Consider the following 14,015-nt stretch of genomic DNA (forward strand, 5'->3'; position numbering starts at 1 on the left):
TTTACAATTACATTGTTAATATTCCCACTTTTTAATTGAAAAAAATGTGAGTAAATGGCCTGCTTTTCTCAACTAGTACAAGTGTTCCGAAACGTACACTGAAGTTTTTTTTACGCGGTTTTTTTACGACGTTTTTTGAAATAACGCGGTTTTTTTTACGCGGTTGCTTTTACGCGGTACCATTACCGTCGTAAAAAAAAACTTCAGTACTACATTTCGATACTAATAAGAGTGCTCAAAAGTAACAGTTTTCAGCACTTTTGCCAGATCACACTTTTCACTAACTTCCGCATCTCACGTAGATTCAGCTTTGTGCTTTTTCATAGCTTTTGTAATTGGTGCCTCCAAAGTTAGGAACCGTTATGAAATGTGATGTTATTCTAAAGAATTATTGATTTTTTAGCGGTTACGCCCTTAACCCGTTAACACCCAGGGCGATCTTCTTTAGGCAGTGGCCTTTTTTGTAATTTTTATCAATTCTTCAAGTTTTTGCTCAAATTTCATCGTTTTGCTAATCATCCATAGTTTTCACTGATCCTTGACATGCAATTTATTACTACCTATCATAATCCATTGAAGGTTTAATCCCAGAGCAATTCTCAGGCCTTCAAAGTACTCCGAAGTTTGTGTCACAAATCCAACATTCTAAACCAAATTTTACACACGATGAATGATCACAGAACATAGTCTACGGTACTCAAAAAGTCTCAAAGCACCCCTAGAAAATTCATGGTATATGAATTGAGTGATCTAGGTCATCCAAACTACTCCGGAATTAATTTTCTTAAGATCTACAACGTCTACCTATCGTTTGTGTTAACTCTGTCCAAGAAATTTATTCACGTTGATGCCCATTAGACCTCGCAATGCTACGAGCAACTCGATATTGTGTTAGTTGGGCATTCCGCGAAATACAAATGGCCTCCAATACACTTTGAAATTTGGGTTACGATATCTACATACTGTATCATTCTTTAATTTTAAAAAAATATTCGTGGAATGTAGTCCTCTCCTTACTGCTGATGAAGCCTCAGTGCACAACTATTTCGCATTTGGTACATTTATGGGGTATTCCTGGCTATCCAAACTATTCTGGAATTAGGATCTTCAAGGTCTACAGGTTCTACTCTTGTTTGTCTTCACTCTATCGGCATAATTCTTTCACGATTGTGCCTGTTGCATCCCATTATATACTATGTGTTGCTATTCAGGTGTCCACTGGCATATAAATGGACCCCAACATATTTTGAAGTATCTGTTGCAATATTTGTAAGTTTTTGGATATTTTTATTGTAGCGAATGCTCGTGGGGTGTAATCTACGCTACTCTAAGAGCCCCAGAGTGCAATTCTTATAACCCAGCATAACATCCACTTGGTGATCCAGGTCATTCAAACTATTCTGGAATTAATACCTTCAAGCCCTACAAGCTCTACGCTTGTATCTCTTTGCTTTATCGGTGTATTTCCTCAAAAAAATCCTTCAGAAATTCTTCCAAGACTTTCGCGAAGAATGCTTCAAAGAATCTTTTTAGGGGTTCCTCCAAGAATGTCTGCCAATAAGTTCTTCAAGAATTCCTATAGGAATTTTTAAAGAAATTCTTCGAAAATTCTTCCAGGAGTTTCTTTAAGAAATCTACCAGAAATTCATATAAAAATCCCTCAGTTCTTGGAATAATTGTAAATGTAATTGTAATGGTTAATGTAACAGTTCTTGGAATAATTCAGTGAATTGATGAAATCTCTAGAATTATTTTTCCTTTCAATTTTAAACTCAAGTTTTGAGGACATTTCTGTATAGTTTTTGATAAAAAAGAAATAAAAATATAATACATATTAATAAGGTAAGGGCTATTTTTAATTTTAAACATTTAAAATTTACCTCTGGAAATACCTGGAAAACTCAGGGAATTTCATTTTATCCTGTGAGTAAACACCCTGATTAAGGGATTTATTTTGACATTTCACTAGATATTTTTTCAAAATTTCTAAAAGAAATATTTTTAAAAATCTTGTGTGGATTGCATCGAAAAATTCTCCATGAATTTGAGAAATTTCTCCAAAAATTTATCGAAGGATTCATTTTGAAAATCATCCATGGATATCCTCAGAAACGCCTCTATGAATTCTTGAAAAATACCTCCAGGTAATCTTCAACGGGATTCTTAAGAAATTCCGCCAGAAATGGGTTCGGAGTTTTCCATGAGAATTCCTACCACTTCTTTCTGATTTTTCCAATTTTATATATTTTTTTTTTTTTGGAGATATTACCATACACATTTATTTATAAGCTCCTTTTAATTGCTTTGGATTCCTTTAGAAAACTCCCCCAAAAATTTCCTTCCAGGAAGTATTTTACGCATTCCAAAGTTCTTATAAAACATCTTGATTGGTTTAGAAATTCCTACAGAATGTTTTCCAAAAAGGGCTTCCATCAGATATTTCTTTGAGAATTTTTAAAGGAATTTCTCATAGATTCCTGTTAGGTAAATTACTCTCTTTTTTTCTGAAACTCCGTAAGTCATTACTTCAGAAGTCGTTTAGAAAACCTCTCGTTAATTTCTACAGGATTCCTTCAGCTTTTTAACAGAGATTCCTTCAGAAATTCCTACAAAGATTTTTTCATAAATTCTTTTTTTTTATCTAGTTCATTTATTTGGGGCTCAATCGCGTATAACGCTTTACGGAGCCGAGGATCTTTCTTTGTACTTAATAGTATACATTATACAGAGTAATAACTTTTTAATGATATCTGTTAGTAATGGGTGGAAGCCAGGGTACTCGTGGCAGCTCAAGGTTAGAAGGTCACATTTTGAAGGATGGACAGGGTAAGGATTGAGCCAAAGGTTTCACTGCTGCTCATCCGGGGGTGAATCGCATCTTGCTAGCGAATTCGGTGCCTTGTGGTGTTGGTACCAACTTGTTGTGGGACTTGGTCTTCCGGATGACCAGGAGTAGCTTGGTAACACAAAGAGGACAAAACAGAGAAAAAAAAAACTGGAGAAGAAAACACAAGCGAATTTAACTTTTATACCAGCAGAGCGAAGAAAGTCGAAAATACATCCCATATATGTGACATCGCGGGTCCCCAACACATCTCTCACAAGAACAAAGGGTTGTCTACCTCGGGCCTCAAGGGTATCCAATAGTAGCGCTCTGGAGGCGTCATTATCCGGGCATTGCCAAACTACGTGGTCGATGTCATCATAACCGGAACCGCACTTAGTACAAACATTGCTCAACGCGAGGTTAATCCTGTGTAAATGCGCGTCTAGCGAGTAATGGTTGGACATAAGTCTTGACATCACGCGAATGAAATTGCGACTTACATCCAGACCATACCACCATACTCGCAAAGAAACATTAGGAATAATGGAATGTAACCACCGTCCCAGCTGGCCATCTCGCCAATCATTTTGCCAACTTTGAAGAGAACTCTGGCGAACAAAATGGAAAAATACATCATGTGAAATTCTTCTATCATAGATCTCACCTTCCTGTGTGCCCACCTTTGCGAGAGAGTCCGCCTTCTCATTGCCATAAATTGAGCAATGTGAGGGGACCCATACAAAGGTAATCTTGTAGGATCTTTCGACCAGTGCACCAATCTGCTCCCTTATTTTTGTAAGAAAGTAAGATGAATGTTTTACAGGTTTCATCAACCGGAGTGCCTCAATCGAGCTAAGGCTATCCGAGAAGATGAAGAAATGGTCTACGGGCATGTTTGAAATCATCCCCAAAGCGAAATTGATTGCTGCCAGCTCAGCAACATAAACCGAACAAGGTTCCTGAAGTTTGCGGAAGGCGGTGAAATTTTCATTGAAGACACCGAAACCAGTGGATCCATTTATGCGAGACCCATCAGTGAAGAATCTCTTACAAGAGTTGACATTTTGGTACTTTTCGTTAAAAATGCGAGGAATACTTAGATATACATCGAAGTTGATCTGGTATTCCATGAATAGCTTGTTTCATGGACAGATCGTATTTAACAGAGGTACTGTCATTAGTGAAGTGTACACGGGGAGGATTATAACTTGGTAGGCTTATGTCAGATGACATGTAGAACAGATAAATTCTCATGAATTTTGATTGAGTGTTCAGACTGAGCATTTCTTCGAAGTTTTCAATGACAAGTGTGTTGCTCACTCCACACTTGATAAGTAACCTTAGCGAGAGCTCCCAGAATCGGTTCTGGAGAGGTTTCACCCCTGCCAGGACCTCTAGGCTCGCATTATGCGTTGAGTGCATACAGCCGAGGGCAATACGCAGACAACGGTACTGAATTCGTTCCAACTTTATTAGGTGGCAGTTTGCTGCAGAGAGGAAACAGAAAGAGCCGTACTCGAGAACAGAGAGAATAGTCGTTTTGTAAAGTTTTATGAGGTCTTCCGGGTGAGCACCCCACCATGTTCCGGTAATTGTGCGTAGAAAATTGATCCTTTGTTGACATTTTTGCACCAAATACTTGATTTGGGTACCCCAAGTGCCTTTTGAATCAAACCAGACCCCAAGGTATTTCGAAGTCAAAGACTGGTCGATTTCTATTCCCAAAAGATTGAGTTTCAGTTGGGCTGGGTTCCGCTTTCTAGAAAACACAACCAATTGAGTTTTTTGCGGAGCAAACTCGATCCCTAAATCTCTTGCTCAGATTGACAGATTATTTAGAGAATTTTGCAATGGTCTTTGCAACATTTCTGTATGTGGGCCTTTTAGAGAAACCACAGCATCATCTGCAAGTTGTCTTAGCGTGCATTGTCCTTCCAAGCAACTATCAATGTCTTTCACGTAAAAATTATAAAGCAAGGGACTTAAACATGAGCCTTGGAGTAGGCCCATGTAACTAAGTCTGGAAGTTGTCAGTTGTCCGAGATTGAAACTCATATGTTTTTCTGACAACAAATTATACAAGAAATTATTTAAAATTCCTGGAAGTCCACTATTGTGCAGTTTTTCTGACAATATTCCTATGGGAACTGAATCAAAGGCGCCCTTAATATCCAAGAAAACTGATGCCAGTTGCTCCTTTTCCGCAAAGGCCAGTTGAATATCTGTTGAAAGCAACGCTAGACAATCGTTTGTTCCTTTGCCCTTGCGAAACCCGAACTGTGTATTTGAAAGCAAATTATTCGATTCAACCCAATGGTCGAGTCGCGATAGGATCATTTTTTCTAACAATTTCCTTAAACATGATAACATAGCAATTGGGCGGTATGAATTATGATCAGACGCTGGTTTACCAGGCTTTTGAATAGCTATTACTTTGACCTGTCTCCATTCTGGCGGAACGATGTTGTTCTCCATGAATGAGTTGAACAGGTCCAGTAATCGTCTTTTCGCGATATCTGGGAGATTTTTAAGAAGATTGAACTTGATCATATCGCGTCCCGGAGCGGAATTGTTTGATGAAAGAAGAGCTATAGAAAATTCCAGCATAGTGAAGGGTCTGTCCAGAGAATCGTCTCTTGAGGATGTTTCCCAAGAAATCGGTTGTGCTGGGACTGAGTCTGGGCAGACCTTTTTCGCGAAGCTGAATATCCAACGGTTGGAGTATTCGTCACTCTCATTAGAAGAAGAGCGGTTTCGCATGTTGCGAGCCACTCTCCAAAGCGTTGTCATTGAAGTTTCTCTTGAGAGAACCTCGCCAATAACTACGCTTCTTCGCTTTCAGCAGGTTTCTCAGTTGTCTTTCGAGCTTTGCGTACTCTTGATAAAGATCTGAGGTACCGTGCCTACGAAAAGTTTTGAAAGCATCAGATTTTTTAAGATACAACTGGTTGCAATCATCATCCCAGCCTAGTGTGGCTGGTCTTCTTTTGAAAGTTGCACTTGGAACACGTCGTTTTTGTAATTCTAATGCACTCTTATATATCAGTTCAGACAGGAATCGATACTCATCCAAAGGTGGGAGGGGATTGAATGATTCGATGCCAAAAGATACCGCTTCTGCATACTTTTGCTAATCGATATTCCTTGTGAGGTCAAAAGGAACCTGAATTGGATGGTCTGACCTTTCACTATTATGCTTTATGGTGGTTATAATGGGTAAGTGATCACTACCATGAGGATCATCGATTACCTTCCACAAGCAATCGAATGATAGTGAACTTGACCCCAGTGATAGGTCGAGACGACTTTCTTTGCCGTCAGATGCAATACGTGTCACTTCACCTGTATTTAAAATGTTCAAATTGAAATCGTCGCACAAATCATAGAAAACGGCCGCTCTATTATCGTCATATGGTTCGCCCCACCCTGTACCATGCGCGTTCATATCACCCAGAATTAAAACTGGATGTGATAGTGCAGAAACCGCATTCCAAAGATGACGGCGGTTAATTGAAATTCTTGGAGGAATGTAAACGGAAGCTACGCAAAGTTCTTTACCCTTTACGTTTATTTGGAAAGCGACGATTTCTACGCCAGGATGAGTCGCGATTGGAATTCTATAAAATGAGTAAGTCTTTTTGATCCCCAAAAGAACTCCCCCATAATGGTCATCTCTATCCTGGCGTATAATGTTAAAATCGTGGAAGTTGAGTTCATCTTCAGAAGAAAGCCATGTTTCACAAAGGGCAAATATATCACAATCAGAGTTGTGAATCAAAAACTTAAACAGGTCTAATTTAGGTTTTAGACTATGACAGTTCCGCTGTAGCACAGTGATCATATCTTGTACCTCACTTGATGAATTATCCATCGAAAGATATGATCGCAGCAAGGAGGGGCCATGATTGTGTCAGATTCCGAAGATATTCTTCTACTGTAGGTATAAACATATCAATAATGCCTCTAAATGTTTCTGGAAGGCTGAGGGCATTATATAAGCGATCCACGAGAACCCTAAAAGTAAACAGTCCTCGCTTGGGTCTAGGAGGCTTGTTTGAACTGCGAGGAACTTTGGTAGCTTTTTTCTTGCTACCTTGTCGATTATTTCTCTTTGAAGTGTATTTAACAGGCGGAGACGGGGGTGACAGGTTCTTGCTACAACATGGATCTGAAGCTGAAGGAACCTGATTCTTCGGAGTTTTTAAGTTTACCCCGTCTCCTTTAACATTAGGCAAACTTTTGAGGGAAGACTTTAAAAAGACCTTTCTGCGCAATCCCGGGGAAGATGATGACTTCCTTTTTCCAGGTGCGTGTACCTCCGAAAGAGATCTACCCTCATCAGTTTCGCCATCGTCCTGATCATCGGAAGACAACTCCTGATAGGGATTTTCAACTGGGACAGCTGATTCAGACACGGAATCTGGTGTTTTAAAAGATTTCACCATCTCCGCATATGTATGTTTGGAGCGCTTTATGATAGAGCGACTCTCATTTCGAATGCGTCTTCTGTAAGCCGGGCAAACTTGCAAGTCGTGTGGATCTCCGCCACAGTAGCTACATTTTTCCGCTTCCTGTGTGCAAGAGTCCTCCAAATGAGCTTGGTTGCATTTGCCACAACGGGGCTTGTTGTCGCAAAAGCTATCACTGTGACCAAACTGCTTGCATTTGGTACAATTAAAAACCTTCGGCCTAAAAAGATGCACTGGGTAAAAACCACCATCAATTACAACAAATTCCGGGAGGACGGAACCTGGAAAAGTCACTCGAAAAAACGCTGAAGGCGAGTACACCTTTTTATTTCCTTCCATGGAAACCTTAGATAAGCGTTTACAGTCTAGGATAGCCACATCAGGAATTGACCTATTTTTGAATCGACCAAAGCCGGTCTTGATGTCCTCACATGTCAGCATTTCGTCGAGGATCTTCCCCTCCACCTCCACTTCTCGTGCACATAGACCGCGTATTCAACAGTAAACGCTTCGTGTTGAGCAATTTCATTTGCTGCTTTGTAGCTAGGTGCGGTAACACGCAGCTTGGATGCTTTCACTTGGTGAATAACGGTCCCAGGATACTTACGCGTCAGCTCTCGAGAAATCGAAAGCATATTCAATGGTTTGCATTTGCGCCGAAAATAGACAACCCAAGGTCCATGCGAAGATGGCTGATAAAACCGCGTACGAGCAGTGATATCATTGGGAGGCGTTTCGCCTCCAATCGAATCGTCCATGTGGAAACAAATTTATGGAAAATAACTCAAAAGTGCAAAAGAGGAAGAGAAAAACCTTAAAGTATTTACAGTGCACTTTCTTCCTTAGGACGACAACTGTTTGGTTTGTAAACCAAACAATGTTAATAATATATAGAAAAAAATATAAAGCAAAAAAAAACTTGTACTAATAATATACGAATTTAATTCTTATGTTTATTTTAGCGCACCCTTCTTCTTCTTCTTCTTGGCGTAACGTCCTCATTGGGACAAAGCCTGCTTCTCAGCTTAGTGTTCTATGAGCACTTCCACAGTTTTTAACTGAGAGCTTCCTCTGCCAATGACCATTTTGCATGCGTATATCGTGTGGCAGGCACGAAGATACTCTATGCCCAAGGAAGTCAAGGAAATTTCCTTTACGAAAAGATCCTGGACCAACCGGGAATCGAACCCGTCACCCTCAGCATGGTCATGCTGAATACCCGTGCGTTTACCGCCTCGGCTATAGCGCACCCTGTAGGATGCAAAAAAAAAGGTATTGAAAAAAAAAAGAAAAAAATAGCTAATAAAAAAAACAAAAAAAAATGTTCTGTTATTTACAGTTTGTACACCCTTACCCGTATACAGTAGTTTGGGAACCACTGTTATGGATGTCAAAAAAAAAAGCACGTGGTCGAATGTGGACTGGGGATACAATAGACAAAAGCGATCAAAACAAATTGGGCGGACAAAAGAGTGTATCGAAAGAGTGATACTTATCTGACCGAAGCAGGTAGATATTTATCACAGGCAGGTCAATGGTAAAGCTGTCCGTCGCGTCTGCCTTCGCACCCGTCGCCGCCGTCCTCTTCGATGACGGAGGGGCTGATGATGGCGATAAAGATGATTTTCTTATGCCGTTTTTCTTTATTATCCAGTTCCAACCTGGGTTGGAACTGGATCAGATCACAGTTTCAACCCCAACCCGATTTCGGTTTCGCTTGTACTAAAGTTTGTTTGACGTTGTTTGTTTACACATTTTCCGCCAATCCAGTTCCAACCCAGGTTAAAAAAGAAAAACGGCATTAGATGCGATGCTTCTTCTTTGATGTACGATGATGCAAGCACCTCGCTTCCCGGGTTGCGCTGGATACCACCTTGCGACACTACCTACGACGGATACCTACCTGCGACGGATACCTACCTTCCGCACTTGCGGGGGAAAAACTCCACTTATACGAGGTCTATCGCGTGGTGAGATACGGAGCACACGTCCGACTCGTCCAAATGCACAACTGGGAATGATCATAAATTCTTCCAACAGTTTCTTCAAAAAATCATCAAAATATTCCTTCAGATACTCGTACACCTTTTTCTTCAAAAAGTCCATCAAGGGTAAGTCAATAATTGCATGAAAAACTCCTGGAGAAATTGCTTCAGAAATGCACGAACTTCTGTTGCAATCCTTTAGGAAATTTATGACACAAATGCCACATAATGGTAAAGCATCGTTAAAAAATATCAATATGTAATAATTTAGAAAATTTACTCAAGCTTGAAAAATAATAGAAAATTTGGAAAGCTCGAAGATAAATCTTTTGAAAAAAGTCTTGAAATAAAAAATTGTCAAGGCGACGACCTAAGGAAAATTACTGGAGAAACTTTTGTAAGAATCTCTAGAGAAATTTCCAAAAAAAAAAAAAAAAATACACGAACAGAAATGCATTCTAAGAGATACTTGGACGAATCTTCAGAAGAATTCCTGCAATCATTCTAGGAAATCCTAGAACAAACTCTTTTCTATAATAATTTTGGAAATAGTTGATAAATCCTGAAATAATCCCTAAAGGAATTTCAGGCAGTGTGCCTGGAGAATAATCGTGGAGAAAATTTAAAAAAAGTACATGAGAAGGAATACATTCTGAAAGAATTCCCGAAGGAATCTTCAGAAAAAATCTTGATGAACTCATAAAAGAAATTCCTGCAAGAACGCCCCTCCCACGATAATTACAGAAAAAAATCATTAGATAATTTATTAAGGAAATTTATTAAGCGCAATATTGAAGTCATTCCTATATGAGTGCACCACTTAAGAGGCGCTGACATTTGGAAACCTTGAGTAACCAGCTCTGATTGAACCATGACAGCACTGGTAGTCGTACGATGTGGAGTGAGCCCCAAGAAAGAGAGCGGGAGCTAGCGTTCATGAATCAGCGAGGTTTAGAGAAAGTTAAACGAGTCGTTTCAGCGGCAGAGCATGATCAGAAGGCACTCAAGTTTAAGCCTAATCAGCCAAAAAGTCTCAGGAGGAAGTCACGAAATGAGCTACGGTTGATTATCTGGAGACGCAGAAGAGCCACCGAAATACTCGTTCAGAGAAAAGGAACCGGGACACGCCTGGAGAAACTGAAGAGACAGAAAAACAAAAAGAGCGAGCCAGTAATCGGCTCGGAAGAACGAAAATTGCCACTCTCATAGGGAGAGAAAAAAGGGCGTTGCGTTGAAAATCAAGTCGAACGACAAGAAGACATACGCTGCACTTTACATAACAGTGAAGGAGGATGCGGAGTTGAAAGAATTAAGATAGAACGTGATGAAGACCAGGCGCACTCAAACAGAGGAGATGCTGTTAGAGATTTAGCTTAAAAAATTCCATTAACAAAAGCTAACAAAAACACCAAATTTAACTAAGAAAACATAAATCACATAAAAGGCTCATAGAACGTTTGAATCGAATAATTTTTTGCTCGATTCGACAAACGAAATAAACTTCGAGCAATTAGGATGAACTTTGCATGTTTATTCGATTATGAAGTTTCCCATTGAACACAGGTAAAATCGTTTCATGAGAATCATTTGATTCATAACTTCAACATAAGTTCCTTTCAATCGTTTCCATTCTGCAAATGCTGCCCCCTTCAAGTCCATCCAACCACCAACCCTTTACGCCTTGCTTATCAAAACACAACCCTTGACTGTTTGCCGACCTTCCATGAGTGTTGTTGTACGTGTGTGTAAACAGCCCTTCGGAAACACCGTGAACCAGTGTTTCGGAAGAACCGGCCCTTTGAACTTCCTCTCTTTCATTTCCCCTTGGTTGGTACCTACAACAGTGGAAAGAGCATGTAAGAAAGTGAATAAGTGTCTTGCCATATTTGGCAAGCAAACTAAGTACACACGGCTCTCTCCGCATATGTTGGTACGGTACATGTACATCGAACTTCATACCGACTCAACCGAAAACAGCATCTCCGAATGGAAAGGACTCAACTTCAGATTCCGGGTCTTGGATGGGCCATACCCATTCAAAAGGAAGCAAGAAGCCCGGTAAGATAAACAGACAGGCACCATACACATATGGCAAAGGGTGTATAGGTACTAATCCAAACAGTTTCTCCCAGCTTTCTCCAAGCTTGCTGCCTGGCTCCGGTAGAAATTGTCGAGATTCAAAGATCGTCGTCAAAGATGCACACCACCATCCAAATGGAGACAGACGGGAGCAGCATCGACGAAATCAACATGGAATGTGACGTTCTTCATGAATGATTACAAACCGACGGAAATTGGGGATGTGCAACGACGATGGGATGGAAGGGGAGAGAGATGCCTACCGAAACGGAAATGTTGCAATCAAAACTTGTTTGGGTCCAAATCTGGCTTCGGAAGTGTCCCGTGTAGCGGGAAATTACCAAAGTAAAGTCTAGCCAGGAATCTCGCTATATAATATAAAAATGGAAGATGGAGATGGAGAATGGATAAAAGAAAAATTTGCAACTGAAATCCTTACAATCTTAAGAACATAAAAACATTGAGAAAAATAATCATAACCAATTAATAAAAAGAAATGTGAATCAAAGAACATAACATCATAAATAATAATGCAGTAACTGACGAAAAATTCTGAAAATTAAAATTTAAAAAAAATAATTGATTTTTAGGACCACAAATAATTTTACAAACATAAGACATTACTGAGCAATATATAGTATCATTTACGTCTACTCGGGACGACTGCAATGGAGTTGAAAGATGCTTTTGCTCGGTCTTAGGTGTTGTCGGGCTGAGAGAGAGAGAGAGCCTCGATTGAGCAATTGGGTGAACTACGGCACGGTATAGTGTTCGTTTGGTTCAAAGGAGTTAGTACCTTTAGAAATGTGGTGGATCCAGCTGGAGGATGAGGGCCTTGCATGACAATGAACGACGACACTTCAAGATTGCACCTGTGGCAGATGAATGGGAATTGGAACGGAAAATAAACAGACAAACATGTGACAATTTTCCGGAATGAGTTTTACGATGAAGGTTTATTTTGGGATATTGAAGTTGAATATGGTTCGTTGTTGGTTGAATGAGTTTAGATAGAGCATGAGGTTTTTTTTATTCTGTTGAAAAGTATTTATTGAAAAGGTTTTACAACTATCATTTTTTCTTCTGACGTATACATCTGAGCAGACTAAAACGCAAATGGACCACACTCTGATTAATAGACGCCATTTTTTTATCGCTCATAAAACGCGGACGCTCATTTCCACTCACAAAAGCTTGGGGCTGCTTCGAAATGTGCTACCTGATATGACAAGTGACATTCTCGCCTAAAAAATGAAAGATCACCAATACTCACACACTGAAGATGCCTGTTAGTCCGGATTAGTTATCTCATCTATCGAGCACAAACTCAAATCTGACCCATTAGACTCAATTGGTTAAAATTCCAACCAATTTAAGAGGTATTGGTATCTCATATCTTCCCTGATCTCCAATCTCAAGGCAAGGTAAATTGCTCTCTTTTTCTCTCATTCCTTTTTTCACAACCAGACTCGACAATCTTCCAATCAATTTTTGGAAAAAAATCTTCTCCATCGCCGTCTATGAGGACACCTCTCCATTAGATTTTTTCATCAATTTGCTAGGTAGAAGGTGCACCACCGTCTGTGTTTGGGCATTACCATGAACAACGCTCACGCCGCCGCCGGGAGCCACTTATTCAAAACGACGACAAGAGGAGAAAATTGGTTTGTCTTCTTTGCGGTTGTGTGCGGATTTAGGTTATTGGTTCGGTTGCTCTTTCGTTGCTGGCTGGTTCCAATCGTTTCCAATTGGTTTGGGCTGCCTACCTCCAGTAAGTCAGTACAGTTAAGTAAGGACAGACGCTCAACTGCTAATACCAATCCCTATTCATTGATTCATTTACTTATTCGTCTCAATTTGGAACCGATCAAGCAAAAAATTGAGGCACCCCTTGGTCGTTCCTCGCTGGCACCGACGACAACCACGACAGAGTTCTGTCGAGGCGTTTTGGCGCTGTCCATAAACTACGTAGATTCGTTTTTGGCAATCTCAAACCCCCTCCTCCTCCCTAGTAGGCTTTTGTCCATACAAAATTTTCAAAATTTGCATTGAGTGTAGATTTTGGCCAGAAAGACCCTCCCCTAAGAGTCGACGATGTTTATGGACATGCCCTTAAGGTTACAGCAGTGACTTGGATAGGGCGAAAAGGAAAGTTAGTGCTAGCTTAACTGATAACCATCTAATACCCAATCTCGTCTTACAACAGGGAGCAACTCAAGCAACACACATTACACGTAACAGTTATGGCAGCGCAAGTTTTAGTTGTTTAGAAGTCAATTGAAAGTTATTCTAACACAATGCGAGAATCACGTCCAATTAACTTCTATTCAACCAAAACTTGCGCTGTCGTAACTTTTATATGACATGTGTGTTGCGTGGGACAGGGTCCCACGAAGAGTTGAGGCGTTGCAAAGAGGGGGTTCGTTAAGAGGGTCATAAGCGACATTTAAGGGGAACTGCTAGAGGATGGCTCTAGGGATTAACGGTAACCGAAAGGAGGATTTGAGAGCGGTGGTGGTGTAAATGAGCCACATAATGGCAAAAGGGGATACGAAAGGATTTTAGGTGTTAAGGAATGGTCCTTTCCATAAAGAGTGATAGAAAGTTAAAGGGCATTTATACGAGCAAAAATAATTTAAGAGATTGAAATATGGA

The 14,015-nt window shown here is 40.1% G+C and overlaps 1 protein-coding gene across 1 annotated transcript in view; it reads left to right on the forward strand.

The window, feature by feature from the left end:
* Nucleotides 1-14,015, forward strand: part of LOC109418868 (uncharacterized) — a 515,512-nt gene that overhangs the window by 378,535 nt on the left and 122,962 nt on the right. The window lies entirely within an intron of this gene.

This window comes from Aedes albopictus, chromosome 2 (assembly GCF_035046485.1).
Source record: "Aedes albopictus strain Foshan chromosome 2, AalbF5, whole genome shotgun sequence".
Lineage (NCBI taxonomy): Eukaryota > Metazoa > Arthropoda > Insecta > Diptera > Culicidae > Aedes > Aedes albopictus.